General features: G+C 46.9%; 1 long non-coding RNA gene across 1 annotated transcript; it reads right to left on the reverse strand.

Moving 5' to 3' along the window:
• Positions 1-18,656: 18,656 nt before the first annotated feature.
• On the reverse strand, positions 18,657-26,629 carry LOC121823729 (uncharacterized). The gene is made up of 2 exons (XR_013045840.1): positions 25,602-26,629; positions 18,657-24,855 (listed from the first exon to the last, which is right to left on the reverse strand). It is a non-coding gene; the product is annotated as an uncharacterized LOC121823729 (long non-coding RNA).
• Positions 26,630-27,017: the final 388 nt, after the last annotated feature.

A 27,017-nucleotide genomic window follows, 5' to 3' on the forward strand; every position in this document is an offset into this window, starting at 1 on the left:
TCTTGTATTTTAGAATGGCCTGAAATTTGCAGCCGAGGACGACCTTGAACTTCTGATCTTCCTGCTGTAATCCCCCTAAGAGCTGGGCTTACAGGCGTTCGTTACCACACCCGGTTTACACAGTGCTGGGCACGGAGCCCAGGGCTTTGTAAGCGAGCACTGTACTGGCTGGGCTGTATCCCTAATTCCATTATTAGTCTCTTCGAGTCAGAAAAATCTCTCACAGACGCCCATTTAGAACTTTACAACTTACAGCAAAGATAAAACGCTTCCCAGTGCTGGTTAAATCTTGCTGAGTCCTCCAGCACAGAGCAGTAAGTCTTACTCTAGCCATGCCTATTTAAATATTGTGATTGAAACATGACATACAGTCCAACGTATGCTTTGCTTCTATAAGGGACTCGCTGTGATAAGGTGAGCATGTCTTTTTGTTCGTTTCAGATAGGGGTTTCCTCTTGGAGTGTTTGAAAAGAGAAGTGTCCCCCGGGGGCTCAGGCATTCCAACACTCAGTCCCCAGTTGTTAGATCTGTTAGGGGAGTCTTAGGAGCTGTGGCTTGCCGGGCGTTGGTGGCCCACGCCTTTAATCCCAGCACTCGGGAGGCAGAGGCAGGTGGATCTCTGTGAGTTCGAGGCCAGCCTGGGCTACCAAGTGAGCTCCAGGAAAGGCGCAAAGCTACACAGAGAAACCCTGTCTCGAAAAAACCAAAAAAAAAAAAAAAAAAAAAAGAAAAAAAAAAAAAGAAAAAAAAGGAGCTGTGGCTTTTCGGGGGGGGGGGTATGCCACTGGAGGCAGGACTTCAGTTTAAAGCCCCCCTCCACTTCCGGTTTGCTCCACCCCTCTCTTCTTCGATGTCCGTGGTTCGAGGACTTGAGCCCCTAGCTTCCGGCTTCTGCCGCCTCGTCCGCCCTTCGCAGCTATTTCTCCCTGCCATGATGGACGCTCACCTCTCTGGATCTGTCAGGTGAATAGCATCTTCCTCTGTACGTTGCTTTTGGTGATGGCATTTTATCACAGCAACAGAGTCACATACACCATTGTATCACGATCCTCCTGCCTCCGCTCCCGGGCGTCAGGTCTACAGTCCCACACCACCACACCTGGAGTCTCCATTGCTTTCTAGTGTTGGTAACAGTTTTAGGGATTTCCATGACCTCTCTTTCCATTTTTTTTTTTTTTTTATGACGCTCCCTGTCTGATCTGGAAGTCTACTACTCCTGCAGATTCCTATGTTGTTGTCCAAAATGTGGGTGTTTCTGGGGTGCAATGCCTTGTTACTGTGAAAGGGTCTTTCAGTAGGTTATAAATGTACAGTCACCACTGCGCTCTGCCCTGGATCCCGGGACTCATCTCAGCCTGTCCTGTCTTTATGTTTATCCTGATCAAGGTCATTGCTCCACAGAGGACTCTGATCCCCACACGGCCTTGCTGGGGAATGTCTTTCTCTACGCTGTGAATATGTGCTGTTCTGATTGGTTGATAAATAGAGCCGCATTGGCCTATGGCAGGGCAGGATGGAGCCAGGCAGGAAAATCCAAGAGAGATCGTGAGGGGAGGAAGGAGAGGAAGGGAAGATGCCAAACCGCCAACCAAGGAGCAACATGTAATGGGATGCAGGACGGAGCACGTGTTGATGCATAGATTAATAAGATTAATAGAAATGGGTTAATTTAAGATGAAAGAGCTAGCTAGCAAAAAGCTGAAGCCATAGGCCGTATGGTTGGTAATTAATATAAGCCTTTGAGTGATTATTTTAGAAGTGGCTGCAGGACCGTGAGGCCAGGCGGGACCAGAGAAACACAGGACCTCGGAGCCCAGTGGGACTTGAGAAACTTTCAATTACATGGCCTTATACATCTCCTTTTTCCAGTTCCTTATCTCACTTTCCCAATATCTTTCTTCCTTTTTAAGATTTTATTTTTAATTATGTGTACGTCTGTGTGTGGGTATGAGCACGTGAGCACTGGTGCCCTCCGAGGCCAGAGGCATTAGATCCCTGTCGGGCTGGAGTTGCAGGACATTGTGAATGGCCTGATAACGGGAACCGAACTCAGGTCCTTTCCAAGAGCAGCACGCGCTTCTAATCCCTGCGCCGTCTGCCCGGCTCTTCACCTTTCCAGTTTCTGAAACCGTGTTGAGAGGCCTCAGCAGCGTCACCATGGTAACCACATCCCCAGATGCTCTTCTTTTCCTCCTTCCGTGGTGGAGACCTGGTTCTCTTAGGAACACTGGCTCCTTCGTGGTGTGTGTGCAGGTGGTAGTGGCGGCAGGGGAGCATTTCCTTTTCTGCACTCCTTAAATGATGGGCTCGCAAACAGGCGGGCGTCCTCATTATGGCTTCCAGAACGTTTCCCCTGCCACCAAGGTCAAATAGCCACCACTAGTGTGTAGCATCTCTCTCCCACAACATATCCTCCTTCTGTAAAGATTTTAGCTCCACGCTCCTCTTTGCCGTGGCCCGAGTGTTCTTTCATGCTTCCTTACGACTGTTTTATCCCTGATAGACTCATTTTTCGGTATCTGGCCCTGGAGTCTGTATTAGCTCCTTTTCTCATGAATGTGACGAAAGCTTACGGAAGGAAGATTTCAGTTGGCTCACAGTTAGAGGGTGCGGCCTGTCATCGTGGGGGAAAGCATGGTGGCAGGGTTGGGGGGTGGCGGGTCAACCTGGTCACATCGCTTTAGCCATCAGGAAGCAGAGAGGCGAGTGTTGCTGTTCACCTGGCTCTCTCACCTGGCTCACTCACCTGGCTTTCTCCTCTTTTCCTTTTTTATCAGTCTGGGACTGAAGTCCAAGGAGTGCTGCCCCCCCCCCCCATTCAGGATAGTTCTTCCTCCTTTAGTTAATCCTCTCTAGAAACATCCTCACAGATACACTGCTGGAGGTGTGTCTTCTAGGTGGTTACAAATTCAGACAAGGTGACTAAACATCACAGTGTCTTCTGGATTTCCCTTCTCCCTACCCTACCTCATTTACTCCTTTGGCGTGTGTCTGTGGGGTGTTTTGTTTTTGGTGTGTGTGTGTGTGTGTGTGTGTGTGTGTGTGTGTGTGTGTGTATTGACAATTGAACCTAGGGCCTTACGAATGCTGGGGAAAGACTATGCTATACCCCCAGTCCCTCATGGTCAATCTCTAACCTCAGTCATTACTAATACAGCAGCTTTTCTATCACCTGAATTTCAAGTGCTGCCAATAATTGCTACACTGACTCCCTCATAGAATCGGATCGATGTGAGCAGTCACTGGTTAGATCAGCCCAGGCAAACAGGTCGCTCTATTCACAGGCTGGTGTGTGGCTTGGCTGAGATCAGACATCAGCCAAGAGACTCTGAGAGAGGCGCTGACAATGAAGGGATTAAGGACATTGAAATGAAGCTTCAAAGAAAGAAGAAAAGGCAGAGCGGAGCCGTGGTCCTTCCTGGAGAAAGCCTGGCAACCCTGTGCATCAGAAGGAGGGAGTCTGCCTGGAAAACAGTGCTTAGATGGTAAACTGGACTCCTCTTGGCTCAGCAAGGCTGGACTGGAGAGATAAAGGAGGCCCCAGGCGCCACAGAGAAGAAAATGTTCCAGGGCACACAGTAGGGGCTGAGTAAATATTTATTGAGAAAACGAGTGGGTTTTGTGACTGCAGGCAGCAGGTTTTCTTGTTTCCGCAGCCCCTTTTGGATGGAGAAGTGCTAGGGTGTCACATTTTCAACAGGAGTTGGGGGAAGGGCAGGTTGCTCTTTTGCTGGCTTTAGTTTGAGTTAGAAACAGCCTCAGGAGCTGGGTGTGATGGTGCTTGGCCATGATCCCCGCTCTCAGAAAGTAAAGGCAGGACCACCAGGAGTTCAGGGTCAGCATCAGCCATGTAGTGAGTTTGAGGCTAGCCTGGGCTACATGAGACACTGTCTCCTCCTACCCTCCACCCCAAGTCAAGCAAAAAGAGTCAGAATTGGACTCAGTAGGTTATATACAAAAAAGCAGACACGCAGGGCGGGGAGGGAGGGAGGCCAGGCATGTGCTGAGGAATCTGGGGGCAGGTGTTGAGGGGGAAATGGTCAAGATACATTGTATATATGTGTAAAATTGTCAAAGAATAAATAAAAAGATTTAAAAGGATGAAAAAGGAGAGTTGGGTGAATGATGATAGAGGTGTGTCTAGGAAATAGAGGAAAATGAAAATTTTATTTTATTACAGACTCTGCTTCTTGAGTTAGACTTTTCATTTGGAGGCAGGATCTTACTGTGTAGTCCTGGCTGGCCTGTTGTTCAATATGTAGATAGCCCAGGCGGGCCCCACCTTTGTGCAAATCTTTCTTCCTCGGCTTCACAGGTGCTGGGTTTACAAGTGTGCATTGCACACACTTACTTCTCAAGTGTGTGTTGCCTCGTTTGGCTGGGCTAGGCATCTTGATACACACCACATTTCAGCCCTCACAACAGTCTTTCCAGGCCAATGTTAATTACTGCATTTTTATTTTTTTTAACTTTTAATTTTTCTTTATTCTTGAGAAATCTGTACACGTATGCGATGAAACATGATTATATCTATCTGCCCCCATTTCCCCACCCCAACTTCCCTCGCATCCCCCCAACAAAGTCCTCCTAACTTTATGACCTCATGTGTGTGTGTGTGTGTGTGTGTGTGTGTGTGTGTGTGTGTGTTTGTGTGTGTGTATACACACGGTGCTTTTCTGTATATATGTGTGTGTATATACACATACATGGTGCTTGTCTGTATATGTGTGTGTATATATATATGTATATATAGATAATGCACTAATCCAATTAGTGCTGCCCACATGTTTGTGGGTGTGGGGTCATCCACAGGAGCATGAACAATAGTGGCCACACATACAAATGAATAAATACATGAGAAATACTCCCCCTCCTTGGGGAAGACCAATTGCCAATAACTCCTCAGGAAGAGGAGAGGGCTCAGAGAGTCCTCCATCTTTGCGGAATTGTGACTGGACTGATGGTGTGCAGGGGACCGTGGCTGCTGTGAGCTCTACAGTTATGTTAAGTCCAGGAGGCAGCGTTTCATAACGCTCCTCCCCACCCTCCCCTCTGACATTTCTCTCTGCCTCCTCTTCTGAGATGTTCCTTGTGACTTGATGGTGGTGTAGGGGGTGGCGTGGGATGGTGTGTCGAGAGAGATGTCCTGTTTAGGGCTGAGCACTCAGGCACTCACTCTCAGCACTGAACTAGTTAGACATCTCAGCACTGACTGCTGGCCGCTGCACAAGGAAGCTTCTGTGACCAAAGGTGAGCAGGCCAGGTCCTTGGTCCTCATCGAGTCCTCTTGCCCAGGCCTGGGCTCCTGTGGGTCTTCACTGTCTCTGAGGTCCAAAGAAACCTGCAAAGCAGGGAAGACTCAGAAGAAAAATATGCTTGGATTCCTGGGCAATGTGTTTCCTGTTCTTTTGTTGAAATACTTTACTAGATGTAGACTCACTGAAGTCAGGCGGTGTGTGTGTGTGTGTGTGTGTGTGTGTGTGTGTGTGTGTGTGTGTCTGTGTCCGTGTCCAGCCATGTGCACATGTATATGGGTATGTGTGGAGGCATCAGTTGTCTTCCTCTATTGCTCTTCACCTTTCTTGTTGTTTTTGAGACAGAGTTTCTCTGTGTAGCTTTGGAGCCTGTCCTGGAACTCACTCCGTAGGCCAGGCTGGCCTCGAACTCACAGAGATCCGCCTATCTCCGCCTCCGAGTGCTGGGATTAAAGGCATGCGCCACCACCGCCTGGCTTTTTTTTTTTTTTTTTTTTAACTTTTTAAAAATATTCTATTAAATTCAGTCTGACAGTTTTTCAATATTCTGTAAGTAATTATGTCTTAAATTGGAGTTGGGGCTGGGGATATCTGTCAGGGAGGGAGTACTTGCCTAACAAGTGTGTATGAGACCCCAGGCTCAGTCCCCAGCACTGAAGAGTCTATATGTGGATTGAAATAGTTTTTATACAACTTGATAGAGACTTGTAAAACCCACTCCGTGGTAGCAGCCTTGTTTAGATCTAGAGACTTGAGGACAGCCAGGCTGGGATTTAAAGCGTTTTGGAGTTTGGAGTTGAGTTTCGACTGTTCTTCCTAAGCTGAGCCTGTTTCTTAGCCTCTATCCTAGAAAGAACTTTCATCATCTGTAAATTGGGGAAATAACAGCTGCTACTCAGCTCCTAAGTGTTGTGAAGATGACATGTTTCGGGTCTGTAGGATGGAGGCTGGGATATCAAGTCTCTCTCTCTCTCTCTCTCTCTCTCTCTCTCTCTCTCTCTCTCTCTCTCTCTCTCTCTCTCTCTCTCTCTTTTTTGGTTTTTCGAGACAGGGTTTCTCTGTGTAGCTTTGCGCCTATCCTGGAACTCACTCTGTAGCCCAGGCTGTCCTCGAACTCACAGAGATCCGCCTGGCTCTGCCTCCCGAGTGCTGGGATTAAAGGCGTGCGCCGCCGCCGCCGCCGCCGCCGCCACTGCCACCCACCTCTCCCCATCTCCTGAAGTGGGTGCTCAACGCTTCTGCTACCGTGCAACATCACTACGGGATTCCCGACCATGAAACGCCGGGGCCGACTCAAGCTACAACCACGCCGTGCTAGCCCTCCACTCCGCACCCGGCACCCACCTTTCCTGTGAACCTAACGTCAACACGCCACCCACAGGCCGGGCAGTCAACTTACCTGTCGTCACGGGGACACACTCTCATTCTGGCATTTGCCGCTTGCTGTCGGTCCCGTTTCTGACAGGTGGAGTCCTTACACTGTGACAGACCCCTGAGCCGACCCACAGCAGCCTGCCTACTCGTCCGTGACACCTCACTTAAACCCTTTAGGAATCCTATGAGCTGGAGATAAGGGATGGGACCGTTCTTTCATGGCCTGGCACATAGTGATTCATTCATTCATTCTCTCTCTCTCTCTCTGTATGTGGTGTGTGTGTGTGTGTGTGTGTGTGTGTGTGTGTGTGTGTGTGTGCATGCATGCATGTAGTCCTGGCCTGGCACTTGAAGGTTGGCCTTGAACTCTTGGTAATCCTCCTGCCTTTGCTCTCTGAGTGCCCAGATGACAAGGGTAAGCTGCCATGACCAGTTTGACACTGCTAATGGCTGCTCTTGTTACACCCCTATGCTTTTGTCTCCCGTCTAAAGCATCTGGATTCTCAACCCGTCCGTACGGTTTAACCCTCTCCTGTCAGTTCTACAATCCTCAGTTCGCCAGGTTGGGTTTGCTGAATCAAAGACAATTTCCCCAGATGCCCATCCTTTTTCTCTTCCCACTCTTCGTTTTTTTTTTTTTTTTTTTTTTTTTTTTTTTTTTTTTTTTTTTTAAGACAGAAGCTCATGTAGCTCAGGCTGGCCTCAAACTCTCTATGTTGCTGAGGCTGGCCTTGAACTGACCTTCCTGCCTCCACACGCCCAAGTGCTAGGATCACAGGTGTGCCCCATCATCCCCAGCTTTAAACTCTTCTTCTGAATTGTTTTGCTACTTTGTGTGTGTGTGTGTGTGTATGTGTGTGTGTGTGTGTGTGTGTGTGTGTGTGTGTAAGATGAAATATCCAGCAGCAGAGCTTTCTCCAGCGTTCTGCCTCACCCTTTGCTGTGGTCCCTCTTCTCCCTAGACCTTCGCAGAACTGCTTCCTGGCAGACAGAGGAACCAGGCATCGGCCTCTAGCAAGAGAGCAGAGCTGGCTGGCGGCTGTGGTCAAGGATTTTGAGGAAAGGAGACATTTTCACTGGGATGCGCATGCTTCACAGGATCTGTTCAGGAAATTTCATGCAATCTGACATTTCCCTTAGAGTTGCTTAGGAACCCCAGGAAATCGTGGCTCCGAATGACAGGATGGTAATAAATTAGTCTGTCCTGGGCCAGCCATCTGCTTTCAGTAAATTAAGAGACGAACCCATATGGGATTCATCTAAAATAGAAATTCTCATTTTCTCTGCAATTTTCATTTCTCTTTATCTGGCTCACTGAATTGGTTTTACACAGAATAATCCAACTGAGTTTTATCCTATGCTTTCTATGTCTCCACTTCTGTCTCTACACAGGCAGCCAAGCCTTAGGGTGTCCTTCACTTACACCCCAGAGGTCCTTTTCAGTGGTTGATGGTCTTACTTGCTTTAATTTGAGAGCTGGAGTTGGGGGCTAATGCCTTTTATTGTATTTTGTGCTTATTTTTTGAAACAGGGTCTTGCTGTGTAGCCCAGGTTAGCCCCTTACTCACATTCCTGCTTCAGCCTCCCGAGTGCTAGGTTACAGGCATGTGCTACCACCCCTGGCTTCTTGGAAAATGCCTTCGAGTCACTGTTCTGCCAGGTCTGCCCGGCACTGCCACCTTCAATGCTCCCCATTTATCGTCTCCCTTGGTCCCTCCCATCTCCACCCGCTGACCTCTCAGAGCAGAGTTTTGTCTCTCCCATTCATCACACATTTGACGTATTTGCTCTTTGTCCGCCAGAGGTATCTTAATAAATCATTTCTGTCCAGCTGCTTTTGCTGTTGTTCAGGAATACACGCCGCTTACAGAGGAGCCTAAGTTTCTACCACAAATCCCATCATCAAGTTCCAGCCTGACGCTAAACATGGTCCATTCCTCACAGCCTTCCCTTCGGGGGAGACAGGCTGCTGTCTTCACATCCCCCCGGGACACACCTCCTTGGTCCTGCCCCACTGACTCGAGTGTTTACAAACTATAGCCTGCTCTGTATTTTTGCCTGCTTGATGCACCCAGTTCAATGGTAAGTTTCTAGAGAGCTTGTGGCAGGCTTGGAGTTCTCCATTCCGGACTAAGTCTGACTCCAGACTTAGTCCAGGGATGCTCCTGATGACTGACTGACTGACTGAGCAAATGAACAGCTTCATCATGGGGATGTTCTTGTAGGTCGAGACAAATACTAAGTGTGTAAAATACGTAGCAGGTGCAATGGTCTAACTCAGTGGTTCTCAACCTTTCTAACTCCGAGAGCCTTTAATTCATGTTGTGGTGACACACACACACACACACACACACACACACACACACACACACCACCATAAAATTATTTTGTTGCTACTTCATTAACTGTCACTTTACTATTGTTATGAATCATAATGTAAATATCTGATATACAACCGCCAAAGGGCCGCGACCCACAGGTTGAGAACCACTGGCTGTAACTGCCAGGAACAGGATTGAGCTGAGGACGAGAGAAAGCAAACTTAAGTAGGATGGACAGGAAAGGCCCTGCAGGAAGTCACATTTGGGGAAAGGCATCATAGCGTTGAACTTGAATTTATGTATTCATTTATTTATTTATTTATGTACTTCTGGCTTTTTGAGATGGGGTCTTGTGTATAGAGCGTCCTGGCCTCAAACTCTCAGTCCCTTTGCCTTAGCCCTGGTGATCACCAACACTCCCAGCTAACAAGGCAAAGCTTTAGTCGTTCAAAAACAAATTGGAGGGTGGCGAGATGGTTCATTGGGTAAAATGCTTGCCGTGGAAGCACAGACCTGAGTTCACATCCCTAACACTCAGGCTAAAAAAGAAATCAACGTGTGGTGGAAGGTGCCCATAACCCCAGTGCTTGGGGTGGGGCTGGGGGGCAGAGACAGGTGGATCCTAAGGGCTCCAAGACTAGTGAGTCTAGCTGAGATGGTGAGGTCTGGGTTCAACGAGAGACATAGCTTGAAAAATAAGGTGAAGCAGGCTGGGTGTTGGTGGTGCTCGCCTTTAATCCCAGCACTCGGGAGGCAGAGGCAGACGGATCTCTGTGAGTTCAAGGCCAGCCTGGTCTACCGAGTGAGTTTCAGGACAGGCTCTAAAGCTACATAGAGAAACCCTGTCTTGAAAAACCAAAACCAAAACCAAAACCAAAACCAAAAAACCCAAAATAAAAATAAAAATAAGGTGAAGAAAGGGTGAAACTCAGTGATAGAGTACTGGCCCTGGGTTGTTGACTTTGCCCTCCATGAAATAGAGCAAAATCATAACCACAGCTAACCCCCAAACCAAAGAAACTTTCCCATGCATCGATATATATATATACACACACACACACATATACATATATACATATATATATATGTATGTATGTATACACACACACACATACACACATATACACACATATATATTTGAGAGAGGTGAAGAGGACACCTCAATATCAACCTCTGGTCTACACAAGCCTGGGCCTTTCTAGGTGTGAGTGCATCTAAGCACATATGTGTGTACTTACTCCCCTCCCCCTCACTAACAAACAAGCCAGGTTAGAGATGTAGCTCAGTCAGGGTGGCTTCCACAAAGGCCTGGGTTCAGTTCCCAGCACTTGTAAACCCAGATCCAGAGCACACATCTGGAATCCCAGCCATTGGGAAGTCGAAGCCAAAGGACCAAACATTCCTGGTTATCCTCAGCTACACAGTGAGCTTGATGCCAGCCTGGGCTACATGAGACCCTGTCTCAAAAAAACCTAAACCAACCAACCATCCAACAAAATAACCAACCAACAACAACGAACCAACCAACCAATCAACCAACAACCAACCACCAACCAACTAACCAACCAACCAAACAACCAAAAAATAAAAAACAATAACAAAACCCAAACAGGGATGGGGTGAAGCCCAGTGGTAGAGCACTTCCCTAACAAGTGTGGCCATGGGTTGTGTAGCCTTAATGCTCAAGGAAACAGAGCAAAACACATGTCCACAGCTAAACCCCTGTGGTGGTGTGAACAGGTATGTCCCCCATGGCTCATGCGTTTGAATTCTTGGCCTATAGGGAATGGCTCTATTAGAAGATGTGTCCTTGTTGGAGGAAGTGTGTCACTGTGGGGGCAGGCTTTGAGGTTTCATATATGTTCAAGCTACACCTAGTGTGGTAGACAGTTGACTTTCTGCTGCCTGCGGGTCAAGATGTAGAACTCTCAGCTTCTCTCCAGCACCATGTCTGCCTACATGCTGCCATACTTTCCTGCCATGCTGATGGTAATGGACTAAACCTCTGAACTGTAAACCAACCCCAATAAAATGTTTTCCTTTATAAGAGTTGCCTGGTCATGGTGTCTTTCACAACAATAAAACCCTAACTAAGACAACCCCCAAACCAAAGAACCTTTCCCGGGCTTGGCACAGCAATATACATATTTGAGGAATAAACTTGAGACGGTCTCACCAAAGTCATACAACATAATCCACATGATATTTCCTATGAGTTGTGTTTAAAGGAAAGGCAAACCATACATCCATCTATGCATCACATGAAAAATTATGCAGAAAAGAAAGAGCATTGGCTAGAGAAATAGAAGATCACGAAGGAGAACAGAACACCAAATGATTAAGTTACCTCCTTGAGCCCTTGTGGAGCTTAATGGCTAGAGGATGCTGGAGAAGCTGGTTTGTCCTTGATCTGAAGGATAATGGCGACAAGGTCCACCGAAGATGACCTGTGCTATGTATGGCTTCAAGCCAACCTGAAGGAACATCCAGCACACAATCCTTTATTTACATTTCTGACTTCCTTAGGCTAGATTCCTAGATATGAAATTAATAGCTAAAGGAGAACAAACTTTCCCTTTTTTCTTAAAGGGAAACTGTAGGCTTACGATGGCAGTTTGCAAAGCTTGTGAACTTTGAATGATACCAGAAATCTTAGTGTTCATATTCTTTGATCAGGCATGGTGACTTGCGCCAGTAGTTCCAGCATTTGGAAGGTGGAGACTGGAGGATCAAGAGTCCAAGGCCGGGATGTTGAGGCTGATCTGGCTACAGCATCTTCCACCCACCCACCGACGCCAGGGTTGATTTGGCCAGCTAGGTGGGTGTTGTGGGATAATCTTCTTGTACACTGTGAAGATGTGTCTTTGCCAAGGCGCCTTCTGATTGGTTTAATAAAAGAGCTGAACGGCCAATAACTAGTCAGGAGAGGACAGGCAGGATTTCTGGGGAGAGAGAGGAAGAGGAGGAGGAATCTAGGTGCGTAGATTATGCAGCCGGATGCCAAGGAGGCACTGAAGAGGTCAGATACATGGTACAGAGTGGAGGTAACCGAGCCACATGCAGAACATAGATTAATAGAAACAGGTTAGTTTAAGTTATAAGAGCCAGTGGGACAAGCCTAAGCTAATGGCCAAGCTTTCATAATGAATAAGGAGTCTCCATGTCGGTATTTGGGGGCTGGTGAAGCAAAGATAGGTGGACAAGAGAGCTTGCTCCAGTGGGCGCCCTGTTCCTCCTCCACAGCTCCATGTGTGTCCTTCCTAAAGTGGGTTGCTCATGGAAGAGGAGAACCTTCCCTAAAAAGAAGAGGACCTGTCTTCCTCCAAGGGTGTGTGAGTGGCTGTGCTCCCCTGCTGTGAGAATCTCCAAACAAGCTCTCAGGAGTTCAAGGCCAGCCTCAACTCTACAGTCAATTCTAGGTCAGTCTCGGCTATGAGACCTTGTCTCTAAAAACCAAAACAACAGAAAGAATTTGGTTATTTGTTTTAAAAATGCCTTAAAAGTCCATACACTCTTAATGATACTACATCATACGTTGAGACTTTTATTAGTGTTATTGTTATTTTGAGACAAGGTTTCACTGTGCAGCACAGCCTGGTCTGGAACTCTCTATGTAGACCAGGCTGGCCTTGAACTCACAGAGATCTACATGCCTCTGCCCCCTAAGTGCTAGGATTAAGGGTGTGTACCAGTACACCCTAATGAATTGTGTTGTTTTTTTTTGAGACAGGGTCTCAGGAAATGTAGGCCAGGCTGGCCCTAATTTGCTGTGTAATTTGACAGGCCTTCAATTCCTGATCCTCCTTGCCTCTACTTCCCAAATGTTGGGATTATTAGTATGTGCTAATATTCAGATACTACTTATAAATAAGATTTTTCAGCGTATGAAAAGGAAATAGCACCCATTCATTTTTATTTATTTGAGACAGGGTTTCATGTAGCCTAGGCTAGCCTGGAACTCAAGCTCCGGTTGAGTCTCATGAGTGCTGGGATTAAAGGTGTGAGTCAACATCCCCACTCATGACTTGAATTTTATGGAGCACATTGACATTTCAGACACTGGTGAATGTTGAGTGTAGGGATTTATTCGTGTGCGTGCTGGTTTACAAGGCTAACAGGTGCTTCTTCAAAACTTAGCAATCATCTCGCCTCTGACAGTCATTTAAAGTTTATTCTTTTTACTCTTAATTCCCCTGTCTCTACAGTGCATGTCTATTTTATTTAGATTAGAAAAAACAAAACAAAAAACTAGCCTTATTTTTAAATATCGGGTCACAGTGGGATTTGAGGGCTCCTGAGCACATAAAAAGCACCGGGCCCTTCTTTCCTTTTGTGAGCAGCAAGGACAAGCGACCTTAGGATCAACTGCATGTGGATGTGGGCGGCGCTGGACAGACAGGAAGAGCGCTCGCCCCGCCCCCACGCCCATCAGGGGCTGAGGCTTCCGGACTCCGCACCTGGACCGCCGCGAACCAGCAGGGCAGGTTTGCACCAGCGTGGGCAGCTCGGGCGGAGCAGCTAAGATTTGAATCTGGGATTAGGGCACTTTTCAGGCAGACAAAGACAACACTTTTGGAGCCTCTTGTGTGGGCTCCAGAGGGCCCGTTCTGGGTTCTGTCCCGAGAAGATGGGGAGCCTGACACCCCTGGAGTTGAAACAGAGCAGGGGTTCGGTGACACTTTTGTACCACGCCAGGTTTCTAGGCAATAGCTTTTTTTAAAACTATTTCAGTGAACCGAATCGTCCAGCTTCAATGACTTTTAGAAACTGATGAGTTTATGATGAGAGGTCAAGCAGGGTTCCCATCTCACTGTGCCCCTGGTCTGTGGACCAGTCCTTCCTAAATGAGGTGTTGGGGTACTGTCGACTGAGGAACGCCCAGACAGCTGCCTACGGTCCCGTTTAAAACACCTTTTTGGATCACACATCTGTTTGAGATTTGGCTCAAATTCAACTTGTATGCCCCTCATCTTAGTTATAGTGCATAAAAACCCTACTGAACTGTGGGCTTCGCTGTGACACGTTCATATACACATATAATAACATAATTATGACCATGCCCTTCCCATCGCCCTCGGTTTCCGTTTCTCTCTGACACGCCCACCTTGACCCACTAGCGCAGAGTGGAGGCTCTCGGCATGTGTACGTGAACCATGGCCTTTCTTTTTAACCTCTTCTGGGACCTGACCTGAGTGTCTTGCACATGCTAGGCTGGTACTCTGCCTCGGAGGCGTATCTGCGGCCCTAGGGTTACTTTTAGTTTGAGATAGGATCTCAATACGTTTCCCAGGAAGGCATTGAACTTTTGCCTTCCTGTCTTAGTCTTTTGAGCTGTTGAGATTACAGGTTTGCACCCTAAGATATGGCCCCATTGACTTTTCATTGAAGGATGTATATGATTTCATAGTGATAAAGTGAATTATTAAGTTACATCTACCTGTGCAACCATGTTTATATGTACTTATCCATTCATCTACCCATCTACCCACCCACCCACCCACCCACCTACTCATCCACCCACCTACCCATCATCCATCCACCCCTCCACTGACCCACCCACCCATCTACCCACCCACTCACCTGTCCACCCACCTATTTGCCTTATTTAGGGTTACTATTCTGATAAACAGCAAAAAACATCTTGAGGAAAAGATTTGTTTTGCTTATGCTTCTATACCAACTGTACATCATCAAAGGAAGCCAGGACAGGAACTCAAACAGGGCAGGAACCTGGAGGCAGGAGCTGATGCAGAGGCCACGGAGGAGTGCTGCTTACTGGCTTGCTTCCCATGGTATGCTCAGCCTGCTTTCTTATAGAACCCAAGACCACTGGCCCAGGGGTGGCACTACCCACCATGGGCTGGACCCTCCCCCATCAATCACTAATTAAGAAAGTGCCTTACAGGCTGATTTCATGGAGGCATTTTCTTAATTGAGGTTCTCTCCTTTCAGATGATTCTAGCTGTGTCAAGTTGACATAAAACTAGCCCGCGCACATCCATCCTCTCGACCAATAGCCCTGTCCAACACCTCCATGTCAGCATGGAGACAGACATGGGCTCTGCAGTCATGTCCGTGAACATTGCTGCATACAGAAAAAGATGGATATTATAGCTTTATTTTCCCCGGTCATACTTACCTTGTCCTAAAACTAAATTTTATTTTATTTTTGGTTATTGTCTACCCCAATTTGACTACAATAATCTTTAGAAAAATGGGGACTCTATTGTTCTTGCCGCTACGCCAGAATGGTGCTTACTGCTTGGCAGGTCCTGGATTCCTCTTGGTTGACTGAAGTCAGGTGTGGTCATCACATCTGTAATTCCAGCATTTGGAAGGCAAAGACAGGAAGAGCTCAAGTTTGAGGCCAGCCTGAGTTACATAGTAAGACTCCCCCCCACCCCCCAAATGCTTAAGCCTGGCATGGTGGCACCTGTGTTTAATCCCAGTACTTAGGAGGCAGAGGTTAACCTGTTTTACATAATGAGTTCCAGGACAGCTAGGGCGACATACCAAAATAAAATCAGATCATGCTGCTTTTTTAGGTAAACTAGAATTGTATGTCGTCCTGTTTAAAAGAACTAAGGGTAGAAATCTATAGTGTGTTACAAGGCTGCATTAAAACTCTCCCCCTTCAGGCATCTCTCAAATGATAAATGATTAAATACTAAATCAATATGATGTTTCCTGGCGACAGCGATGATTTATGCCTTATTCCTGCCTGTAGTTAGAATGGCTAAGAGATTTCGGTCAAGATGATACTGGAGAATTTTGTGATAAAAACTTGATGAATGCTTTGCGGTTTTAGATTATGATGCTCCTAGCAATTTCAGGGAAGGGCTTTGCTGGCTCCTGACCATATGATAATGAATGATAGAGGACACAAAACAGGCCAGCCAGGGACAGTCTTTAACCATCTTTGTGGAAAAGGAGCTTTCTACACATCATAGTGGCCATGCATTGCAATTCTGTTTAGTGAATGAAGGCAAACCGGTAAGAGGTCAGCAAAATGAGATGTGGGTATTCTTATACTGTCTAGTCTCCCTTCCCCTGGTCCTGGGTTCCCTCTTCCTGGGCAGCTGGACCAGGGTCAGAATTTGTATTGTTGGGAACTAGGGGATTGAATTTCAAGGTAGGGGACCTGAAAGACTCTCCTTCCTCCTCCAGGGAACCAAAGCCTGATCAAGATCGCTGAACATTCAGGTAAGACTGCAAGTCACGGAACCAGACTAGAGCTGGAGAGATGTGGGGAGATCCGATGAGGGGCCTGGACCGAGGTGCCAAGGAACGGCTCTCTTCAGCAGAAACTTACTGCCTTACAGTTTTTGGGCTGAAGCGGGACATGGTGTCTTCAGGAGGTCGTTTCTTTTAAGGACAGGGAGGGAGACTCTCTGGTCTCTGGAATCCTTGACTTGTAGATGGCATCTCCTCCATATGCCTGTGGTGTTTGTCTGTGCCCAGATTTCCCCTTGTGAAAGATGTTCCCGTTCCCTTGGATTAGGGCCAACCATAACCACTGCATTTTAACTTGATTATTTTTACAAGAGGCCTATTCCTTTCCTCTTTTCAATTTATTTATTTATTTATCGACAGGGTTTCCCTATATAGACCAAGGCTGGCTTGTAACTTATAGTGTTTCTCCTGCCTCAGCTTCTGAATGCTAGGATTAGAGACGTGTAACACCATGCTCAGTTTAAGGACCCCATTTCTTTGTTTCTTTTCTTTTCTTTTTTTATTCTTGGAGTCAGACTTTCTCTGTGTAGTCCTGGCTGTCCTGGAACTCACTCTGTAGACCAGGCTGGCCTTGAACTCAGAGATCCACCTGCCTCTGCCTCCCGAGTGCTGGGATTAAAGGCGTGGGCCACCACCTCCCGGCTAGGATCCCACTTCTGAATAAGGCCACGCAGTTCTGGGATTTCAGTGTCTTTGAGGGAGTCATGCTTGCTTTCAACTCCTAGGAGGGAGGCAGGGAGGAAAGCAGACCCGTGTGGGGGTCAGAACTGGAGGCTTTCCAGAACAGCTGGGCCACGGCGCAGCACAATGGCTTTTTATAGGGTCTCTCCCACTTTAGCAAGGCTCTGCTTGGCTAGATGCCAATAATGAAACCAAGCCGCAAATCCTCTCGAAGCGGCTGAAACCATCTTGGGAAGCAGGTTTATTTCGGGTGGGGGTGGGGGTGGGGGAAAGAAAGGGGATGTCAGAGCTGGGGCAATTCAACAGAGGTGACTTTGTGACTTGGGAAGAATGCTGGTTCCTACTGGGTCACATGCCCTGTCTCTAGTACTGACCCGTATGTCCTTGTTGAGCGTCTTGGGAGCTCAGCATCCTCCCCTATAGCATCTCTAAGATGGGGCTAGTGAGGAGGAAGTCAAAGGGTGTGAAAACTACGTGAGGTGAGTAATGAAAAGCACCTGCCCTCAGAGGGGACTAAATCAGTCAGTTCCTCCCCTCTGCTCCCCACCCCCAGGATGCTTCCCCCTAGGATACCCCCACTCACCCAGGACGAGCCCTTCAGAGAGGTCTCTGCCCAAGAAAAGTTACTTGTTTTCATTTCCACATTAGCGTCAAAATTCTGTGTACGAGGCATTGCTAACAGACATCTAAATGCCTCGTGATTGGCTAGATTCCTTTGGCAAGATGGAGGTGTGGCCAGAACTGGGCAGTGGCTCTATAGGCTGGGAGGGTGTGGCTGCGAGGCGCTTCCTGGATAAGTACTGTCTGCAGATGGAGTTTTTGAATCACCCAATGCACACCTTAGTGTCTTGCTTTACACTCTCTGCCTTTTCCCCTTTGACACAGGGTCTCTCACTGAGCCTGAAACTAGGTTTGCTGCCAGCAAGCTCCAGCAATCCTCCTGTCTCGACTCCCCTTAGAGGAATAGAGTTAAAGGCGCACGTGACCACACCCGGCTTTTTACATGGGTGCTGGGGGTTCGAACTCGGGTCCTTATGTTTTCGAACTGGAGACGACTGGGTGGGAGGATCAGGCGTTCACCGCCATCTCTGGCTATGGAGCCAGTTCAAAGCCAGCCTGTGCTACTTGAGACCTTGTCCGGAAAGGGGGGAAGGGGGATGGGGAGGTAGCTCAGCCAGGAAAATTCTTGCTGCACAAACGTGAGAATCTGAATCTAATTCTCAGAACCTTCGTCATGAAAGGAAACAGGTATATGCTTGTAATCCCAGCACTGGGCAAGTTGAGCCAAATGAATCCCTGGGACTCATTGGCCAGCCAGTCTAGTGTCATTGGCAAATCCCGGGGCAATGGGAAACCCTGTGTGGTGGTTTGAAAGAAAATGGCCCCCAAAGAGCGTGGCACCATTAGGAGGTGTGGCCTTGTTGGAGTGGGTGTGGTCTTGTTGGAGGAAGTGTGTCACTGTGGGGCGGGCTTTGAAGTTTCCTATGCTCAGGACACTGCCCAGTGTCTTAGTCGACTTCCTATTGCCTGCAAGATTTGGGGTGCTCTACTCCTCCAGCACCACGTTTACCTGCATGCCACATGCTTCCCGTCATGATGATAATGGACTGAGCCTCTGAAACTTTTTTTTTTTTTTTTTTTTTTTGGTTTTTCAAGACAGGGTTTCTCTGTGTAGCTTTGTGCCTTTCCTGGAACTCACTTGGTAGACCAGGCTGGCCTTGAACTCACAGGGATCCGCCTGCCTCTGCCTCCCGAGTGCTGGGATTAAAGGCGTGCGCCACCACCGCCCGGCTTTGTTTTGGTTTTGTCTTTTTTTTTTTTGAACCTCTGAAACTTAAGTGAGCCCCTCAAAAAAGTGTTTTCCTTCACAGCAATAGAAACCCTGACTAGGACACCTTGTCTCAAAAGACAAGGTGGATGGCTCCCGAGGAAGGACAGAGAAAGAAAGGAAGATTGTCCCCTGACCTCCACACACATGAACACACACATCCAAAAAAAAAGTTGGGGAGGGGGAACCCTTGTATATGTGTAATTTTCACATAATATTGGAAAGAGACAAAACAGCATAGAAAAAATGTATAGTATTCAGAAAGAGCAGGAACCCTCCATTTCTGGAGTCATTACCAAGCCTGGCTGTGGATCTTTCCCAGGAACAGAAGCCCAGAGCTTGTCTGCTGGATATCTTTACATTTGTTACTTTATCTCAAGAATTTGCTTCTCTAGAGAGCTGTGCCCTAAATAACAACCAATGCCATGTTTTCTCTGCCATATATACTCTTGAGAACCCAAATGCCAGCCCCAAGCAGAAATGCAGCTTTCATATCCCATTCATGCCCCCCACATGCCCTCGGCCTGCCTCCCCGGAGGGTCACGTTCCAGTTCATAAATAGCATCAAGGAGAAGTCATTTGGGGGTAAGGCAGTCTTGGAAGTAGAAGGCGGGGACCAATGACTAATGGGGCAGTCAGGACTCTCTTTGTTCCTCGTTAACAGGGAACAAATAGCCCTCCAGCCTCCCATTTTTACCTCTAGACAGAGAAGGAGGAAGGGGCGGAGAAAGTTCTGGACTGTTGTGAGCCTCCTGCACCTTCCCCTACACGTCACCAAGGCCAATCAGGAATTGTTTGGCACTTGGAACCTCTTACCCATCTGAGGTGTTGGTGTGGTGAGTGCTTGAAGAAATGTTCCAATAGCTTATGAGTTAGAGGGAACTCAGGTCAAGTTCTGCCTTAGATTCCAGATAGCCAGGTGCTGCCGTGACGTGTGACTTATGATCTGGGCTCTGGGTTCTTTGCCTGGCAAGGGAATGTGTTCTTGCAACCCTGATGCCGTCATGAATGGAGGTCTCGGGGCTATATATTCCTTGGAAGCCTTTATTTAGTCGGTTTGAGAGTGTGTGTTTTACAAAATTTGGGTTAATGCTCATTACTTTATTTGTTCATTTTGAGACAGAGTCTCATGAAGTCCAAGCGAACCTGAGATTCACCATGTAGCTAGAAATGACTTTGAACTCTCACCTTCCTGCCTTTACTTTTCAAGTGCTGGGGTGGTCCATCTATTCAAGCAGACTCAAGAAGCTAGAGAATTGGGTTCATGACTGTAACTCCTCACATAGAGACAGGAGGATCTTGAGTTGGACACATGCTTGGGCTACACAGAGATCCTCACAGAGACAAAAAAAAAAAAAAAAAAAACGACAATAAATTGAATGAATTTTTCAGCTGCTAACTGTACACGTTTTTAATTAGTTAATTGACTGATTAAGCACACTGTGTAGCCCTCTCTGGTTTGGCCTGTGTCTTGCGCTGAGATCTAATATTGCTCTAACATTTGTGACTCATTTCGAGTATTAGTTTTCTGGGCCTGTCTTCAGGTTGTGTTATGCACTGACTGGGAGGAAAAGACAAAAGAATCTTATTTTCTCTTTTGCGAGCGAGGGCCGTAGCTCAGTGGGAGAGTATACTTGGGTAGTATGTTCATGTCTCTCGATTCAGTCCTCAAGCACTGAAAACACTTATCTTTCTTTCATGGCTTAAAGGTTGGAATCATGGAATCTAAAGGATTGCAAACCTTGGGCATCATCTAAGTGCGCTTTCCTGCCCAATCTTTTTGAGGAAGAGGAGTGAATGGAACATTATACAAAGCTGTGTTTCCCCAACTTTCGCCTTTCTATGGGAGACTGTAAGATGAATTGCTAAACAGTCTTATTAATAAAAACCTGGAGCCAGATATTGGGGTAAAAACCTGAGAGATCAGAGGAATAGGACAAGCCACAGACAACCTCACCTCACCGACACCTCAGTCTCCAAAGAGACCTACTTCCTGACTACCCACGCCTATATGCCTTTCTGTTCTGCCATCTCATTTCCTCTCTCTGCCCAGTTACATCACTTCCTCTTCCTGCCCAGCTCTGTCACTTCCTGTCTGTCTGTACAGACCTCCAGGCCTTTATGGTTAGTTCGTGCTGGGATTAAAGGTGTGTACCACCATGCCTAGCTCTGTTCCCAGTGTGGCCTTGAACTCATAGAGATCCAGATGGATCTCTGTCTACCAAGTGGTTAGGATTAAAGGTGTGTGCTACCATTGCCTGACTTCTATGTTTATTATAGTGGCTGGCTTTTCCCTCTGATCCTCAGATAAACTTTATTAGGGTGCACAGTATATTGGGGACACAATACATCACCATAGAAGACTCCTTCCATATTTGTCCTTATGAAGGCTATCTTGGGCTAGATTGACAGAGCCCATCAGGAGTCTGGGAAACAGACTTACAGAGTTTAGCAGTGCTGAGGGGGGAGCCACTAAATATGGAAATGGGGTGGTTAAAAGCCCCCAAGTTATACTGCGCCCAGACCTTGTTTTAGCCTGCACCTGGTTAAGTGGACCTCAGAGCAGTACTGAGTACTTCTTGTTCAAAGTATCCCAGGCACCATCTGATAAGTGACATTTGCCTTCAACCTGGAAATGAGAAGACACAACGCTTCAGAAGGCTTTAGTATTTAGTACTTGGTCTTGGAGTCTCTTACAGCAGCCAGAGAATCCTAGAATCCTCTTTAATATGTTAGGAAAGGTGATGTCAAAAAGGCATCATTTTTGAAAGACATTTTAGAATGTTGAAATTCTCTGGGTGTTTTTCCCCCGCCCAAAGTATCCTGTCTAGGAATGATGATAGCATTCACTCAGTTCACTCACTTTAAACATTCCTCCTTCTGTCTAGTATTTACCAGCCATCATGTCGTGTGTCCCAGGTGATGATGGGCAGTTAGTGTGAGCACACGGACGCCGCAGATGAGAGACAGGCAACTGAGAAAGTGACCTTCTTGTGGTGTAGAAGGGGCTAGAAGGCAAAGCTGAGGTCTGAAGGATCAACATGTCTTGGCTGGGTGGAGAGGGAGGCAGGAGCAGGGGTCTGGTGGACAGACCACATGAGGAAGGGTTGGAAGCAGGGGGTGTTGGTGGTAAGGACATGTTCTGTTTGGCTCGAGTGCAGAATACCTGTGGGCAGAGCACAGGGGTGAGGCTAGAGGAAGATGCGATGTGGTGGGTATGGTGGATGGGGCGCCCTAGAAGAGCGGGGTCAATACTCACACACTTCTGCTATTCCCACACTCCTCACCCCCCGCCCAAGTGGCAGCCTCTCTTTTGTTCTAGAGTGAAATGGAATTGTCTAGCTTGTTGACGACGCACGTAACCCTGCACACCTGGCATCCTGGATTTTGAAACGATGCTAAGAATATGTTCTAGTTGCTTTATGTCATGCGCCTGGTATTATGGCCTCTTGTCTGTCATTATGCCGCAGGTCCTTTGAGTCAAGTGTCTGGGATGCTCGTGAACAGGTGAGTCATGGAATGGTACACCGGTACAAACTAGGGGAACTCCATGTCTCTCCAGCCCGGAACTTCTTGTCTGTCAGGATAAATGAGTTACGCATAGATAAGATTATCCTTAAGGCCATCGCTCACGCTCAAGAAAAACTCAAGAAATGGGTCCAGCAGTGTCCTGATAATCAAGAGACCCCGTTGGCCAAAGGAACCTTGGGATTCGGGACTTTCGGTGGGAGGTTTGGTTAATGATTTCTTTGTACTCAGTTTTTAATTCTCCTGACAAGCTGGCAGTCACCCCCTGGCCCGGTGATGGCTGTGAAGATGAGGCAATGTGTGTGACATTGTTCCAGTCACATGAAAATGGAGCATGGCGTGATGGCTCAGGCTGTAATCTTAGCATGTGGGAAGCAGAAGCAGGAGGATCGTCAAAAGTTCCTGGCTGGCCTGGACAACACAGAGACAGGCTAGCTTGAGCTGTGTATCAAGACCTGCCCACCCACCCCAAACCAACAAAATCTAAAACCAAACCGAACAAACCAAAATCTACCCCAACCCTACACTAAGCCAAAGCCAAAACCCCCCAACTAACTGTCATCAACAACAAAAACAAGAACAACAACAAAAAACCCATTTTCAATTTCTTAGTCAATATAGTCATCACTCCTTATCCAACGAGGAGATGCTCCAAGGCGTTGGAATGCTGGGAACTGCAGATAGCATCCCGCCTTGTGTTATATAGACTTTGTTTTTTCTATACATACAAATTCACAATAAAGTTTAATTAGAAACGGGGACACAGTAAGATTTGAGTTACCAGCTGGGCGGTGGTGGCACACGCCTTTAATCCCAGCACTCAGGAGGCAGAGGCAGGTGGATCTCTGTGAGTTCGATGTCAGCCTGGGCTACAGAGTGAGTTTCAGGAAAGAAACAGAGGCAGAGAAACCTGGTCTTGAAAAACCAAAAACCAAACAAACAAAAGACTTGAGTTACCACTAATAAAATGGAACAGTTACAACAATATACTACATAGCACAAGTTCATTGAAACTTATGAATTGCTTATTCCTGGAATTTTCCTATTTTGAATCTCAGTGTGAAACTGCAGGATGTGAGGCCACAGGTGACTCGGAATTGATGGAACTGACAAGTGTCTAGTGATGTCGCATTAAGAACGGGACAGAAACCAGCCATGGTGGTCCACATCTACAACCCTCACAGTCAGGGGGCTGGCGTAGGAGGATCTCTGTGAATTTCAGGCCAGTCTGGAGGACTACACAGAGAGATCCCGCCTCAAAACAGACAAATACAAACTGAAATGGGGTCCATTAGCGGTAAGGCCAATCAATGCATCTACTACTAATTACAGCTAGATAGTAAATGGTAAAATGGAGTTTTATTTCAGATGTTACGGGATCTATACAGAGAAAAACCATCCTATTTTATTCAGAGATCAGAGGAAATTTTACAGAATTGTTGATATTTAATTGTTTTCTTTTTCTTGTCCTTTTTGGGTGGGAAAAGGGAGATACTGAGTCAGAATCTCATTCTGCAGCCCATGCTAGCCTTGAACTTGCTTCTCAGCCTTGGGAGTACTAAGATTACAGCAAATCATGATGCCAATTGGACTCCCAAGTGCTAGGATTACACATGGGCATCACTGTGCTCCACTTGAGCTGAGTCTGGGTGGTCAATCACAGGAGTCCATACAGCCTCAGGGAGAGAGGAAGATTGTCACATCTTTGACCCCAGCCCGGGCTACACAATAAGATTATTTATATCTGGAGACTGAGGGAGATGGTTTCATGGGTACAAGCATTCACTGTATGAGTGTGAGGATTCGAATTCAGTTCCTGGATCCATTAGTGGAAGGAGAAAAATCTCCAAAAGTTGTCTGATATCAACATGTGCCATGACATGTGTGTGCCTGAACAACACACACACACACACAATAATACTTATTAATATTAATAATAATGACAAACAAAAACAAAAAAACTAAAAAGTATACTACCTAAAGGGGGAAAAAAAGAATACATGTAGATACAGGGTTGGCCAAGGGCATTCTGGATAGCGGAACTGTAAAAAAAGGAACGGAGACTTCTGACATGTTTAGGTTGGGGGTATCTGTTCATAACCTTAAAAAAAAAAAACTCAGGGTGTTTGGGAGCTGTGGAAAAATAGGCCAACAGATCAGAAAGATTCCCAGAAGGATGTTTAAAGAAAAAAATTAAAAACAAAAAACCCGGGTGTCGTCTGTGGGGAGTGCTCAGTAGAAGATGGCACGCTCTGGGTTCAACTCCCAGCACCATCTGAGAAAACAGAACAGGAAAGAAAAGAAATAAGCTGTGCGATAACTTAATTAAGTCCAGGGAAGAAAAAGGCATGGGGGTAAACAGGCGACAGAGGAAGGAGCGTCATTTGAGAGTTAGAGTTGACTGAATTTCATAGATTAGACCCTGGGTGGTATAATGAGAAGCAAGGGTCGTGAGTGATGGGTGATACCTATCCTCTGGCTGGGCCTCTCGGGTGGGTGGTGGAACCATGACTCACATCTTACAGACCTTCTAATAGGCGGTTGGATGCTTCCGGAGAGCTTCTGCAAGGCTTTAATGAAGTGGTGCTGAAAGGGAAGGAAGCCAGTCCAGTGAGAACAGCAGGAGGGTGTGATTCTGGAATGTGAGAGAATGAGAGAGAATGAGAAGACCCCTTATAGATGTCAGGGCAAGGTGGGGTGGGGTGGGGTGGGGTGGGATGGGGGTGGGGACTCTCCCCAATCTCACTATAAAATAAGCTAAGATGGGCAAATCTCCACTCAAGGGGAGCCTTGCGAATTTCAAAGGGGCAACCTCAAATAAAAACATTGGAATCCAGGTTCTGTGTTTTGTGTATGGGATTGATTCTCCCCCTTGTCTGGGCAAGCAAGCATAGAATGATTTACATAATGTCCAGAAATCAATGTCGCTCCGTTGGAGTACCGTGATGCAGGCTGATTTCCTTGGAGAGTCCTCTCTTCTGTTTGTTCTACCTACCACATTCTTGTGTGTGATTCAAAGTCTACTTTACATCCGTCCTGCCTTCTGGAACCTGCCCCACATGACGTCAGCCACATTCAGCTCCTGGGCTTCAATGCTCCTTGGCAGTGATTTGGGGTTTGTTACAGATTCCCTTGAAGGTTTCAGTTTTCACAGGGTGGGAACTGGCGACTGAACCCAGGGTCCTGTGCGTGCCAGATAATCCCCTCACCACTGAGCTAGGTCCCTAGACCTTTTAGTGCTTTTTTACTGTGAGATGTGGGTCTCCCTGGATCGCCCAGACTGCCTCAGCCTCCTGAGTAGCTGGAATTAGAATCTTTACAGCCAGGCTTGGCTCACTTTTCATTTTCAACTCTTCCTAGAGAATGCCCGATCTGACTCACCTGACACCATTGTGGATTTTTGGGCCCTGGTCATCTGCACTCCTGCAAAAAAACGGGCAAAAGTACTGTCTGTCCTTCCAGCTGACGTGTGCCTGTTGGTTTGTTCATTCAGCAAAGGTTTCCTGAGTATTGACCATGTGCCAAGCACATGATTGAGCCCCAGGGCATTGACTTGGCTCCCTCTCCTCTGGCTCACTGGCTGCAGCCACGGTCACTTGTTCCCACCCTGAGGCCTTTCCTCTTGCCCTTCCAGTTGCTTGGACTGTCCCTTCCCTGAGAACTTTTGTTTATTTATTTATTTTAATACGGGGTCTCTCTGTGTTTCCCTGGCTGACCTACAATTGACTAGGTAGACCAGGCTGGCCTCCAACTCATAGAGATCCACCTGTCTCTGCCCCCTGAGTGCTGGGATCAAAGCCACTGTACCCGGCTTGAACTCTTAATATCAAGGTTTCCCTGATCTCATTCCCTTAGAGGAATCTTCTCGGCCTCGTCTCCTGCTATGCGCTCGATATCTCAGCATCTTGCACTTTTCTCAACAATGCTAGCTAAATCAGCTAGTCCCGTGAAGTTTACAGGTGAACTATGGGACGGTGGCGATGTCCTCTTCTCCGCTGGAACTCACGCAGCAAGGATGGTGTCTCCTTCCTTGCAAGAGCTCTGAAAGTTGGTTTGAGCCAATAAATGGGTGATATCAGCTATAACTAGGCTCTGCTGGAGCCTTCGCATCCTCACAAAGGCAGGTACCGCATGTTTATATGGAAATGCCCATGCCGAGGGAAGACAGTGTGTGTCAGCATGTGGTGACGGTACCAAGGAGAATTGATGTGGTCTGTGGGTTCAGGAGAAGGTTGGAGTGTTGGTGTGCAGACCTGAAGTATTTCATCATCTTTCACCCACTGCTGAGTATGGCCCAATTTCTTCTGCTTTATGCTTCCTAGAAGCTCTTACGACTTCTAGTCCTAGAACAAGACCTTTGATTATTGCTGAAGACATAATAGATCCTTCTAGCTATCTTAAGGCATGTGGTAAGGTATATCACTAGCATTTCGCTTCAATATATATATATAATTATATATATTGAATATATATAATATATAATATATTGAAGCGATATATATATATATATATATATATATATATATATATATATATATATATATATCCACTCTGGGCCATTTCACCCACATATTTACTAACCGTAATCATCCTTACAGCTGTTCATAGTAAGCGATGCCCGTCATCGGGTTCACGACAAACCCTAGGTGTCCTCTTTTCTTTGTGCAGAGGCAGTTAACCTGTGCACCGTTGTGGCTGTTTCTGCCGTCACCATAGCACCCACGCGTTAGAATTTAATTGAAGTGATTCCCCACCCCCACCCCCCTAACTCAGCAACATTTCTAAGGGAAGGATTCA

Source organism: Peromyscus maniculatus, chromosome 18, assembly GCF_049852395.1.
Source record: "Peromyscus maniculatus bairdii isolate BWxNUB_F1_BW_parent chromosome 18, HU_Pman_BW_mat_3.1, whole genome shotgun sequence".
Taxonomy (NCBI): domain Eukaryota; kingdom Metazoa; phylum Chordata; class Mammalia; order Rodentia; family Cricetidae; genus Peromyscus; species Peromyscus maniculatus.